Genomic DNA, 1,524 nt, shown 5'->3' with positions numbered 1-1,524 from the left:
GTTACAACTCTACTGGAATCTTTAAAACCAACGAATGAATGTCATAAATAAAAGGAGTAGGCCTACAATAGTTTGTAAGAGAAAACTCAGCACATCTGCACAAAACACAGAATGCCGAAACGAATGGAAAGAACACCAACTCCAATAACCAATAAATGAAATAAAAACCAATAGCGAAACACGTGTCCTACTCCTACGAATCGTCCTTAGGATCTCGCCTAGCCACATTGAGCTGGCGAGGGGCAGCGGGTCTCGGATCCATGGTCTTCATCGCCCTCTGCGACGCGATCATACTCGGCCTCCGCCTCACTTTCCGCCAGCCACTCCTCCGCGTGCAGTGCTTGGTTGGCCATCCTTCTCACCAGTGCAAATTCCAGAGGCTCCAGAACTCCAACGAGTTCTTCACGAATATCTCCACGTAGTCCAGCCCTAAACAGATGACACCACTCCTCGGCTGGCTTCGGTTGACACCTCTTGGCCGTATCCACGAACTCCTCCAGGTAATCTCTCACCTTGGTGGCTTCTGAACCATCTGGACCAGTACGTCACAATCACATGTCACTGTAGGAGGTTTTCGCGGACGCCCCCGCTTTCCCTTAGCGAGTTCCCCGACTGGCACCTCATGGCCATCGACGTCCCTACCCGGGTTTCCTCATTCCATGCTCGAGGGAGCGGCCACATCGGCTGCAATCTTCTCTTCTGCCTCCATGGCGAAGCCTGCCATCCGCTTCACTAGCGCGAACTCCAGGGGCTCCAAATCACCCCTCAACTGCGCCTGGAGTTCCTTACGAAGCCCATTCTTATACCATACGCACCACGTCTCTGCCTTCTTCGGTTTGCACAGCTTGGCTTGGTTGATGAAGTCCTCGGTGTATCCAGCGACTGATCGGTCCTCCTGAGCATTCTTGACCAACACTCCACACTGGCACTTCCCGGTGAACACCCTTGGGGGTCCTCCTGTTGCACTTGGCGGCTTGCATGGACGGCCACGCTTCCTCAGAGGCCCCTCTTCGGTTGCAAGCTGGAATCTCGCATCGCCCTGCAGTAGACATTCCTCCATAGCCATCCTCTGGAAATGTGGCATCAGCACCTTATGCCTCACAGTCTGCTCGTGCGGGTACCTGAATGGAAACTCCCTGTACTGCTCTTCAGGATCCGGAAACATGGGTAGCACCAAGTTACCCTCCATGTCATAGTGACGCCTTTGGGCATACTCCCTGGTGTTCCTCCGTCCGTAGTGCATACGCGGCATCCTCCACTCGTAATGGTCAAGCGAAAACATCCTGCAATAAAATTTCAATCAGAACCATAATAGAAGTATGGATATAGTGGGATTTTCAAATAATCTTTCACAATCCGAAAACACTTAGTAATAACGAAATAATAAATTTAAATTTTTTTTTTTTTTTTTGAAAACGTCGGAAATGCCGATCCCTTAGGACAGAACTAAGGGATCTTAACCCGCTCTGATACCAATTGTAACAGCCCGATCCCCCGGCGTCCGACCGGGGTTATCGAAGGGGC

The sequence above is a fragment of the Brassica oleracea genome, chromosome C2 (assembly GCF_000695525.1).
Source record: "Brassica oleracea var. oleracea cultivar TO1000 chromosome C2, BOL, whole genome shotgun sequence".
Taxonomy (NCBI): Eukaryota; Viridiplantae; Streptophyta; class Magnoliopsida; order Brassicales; family Brassicaceae; genus Brassica; species Brassica oleracea.
This window is presented reverse-complemented; position numbering follows the sequence as displayed.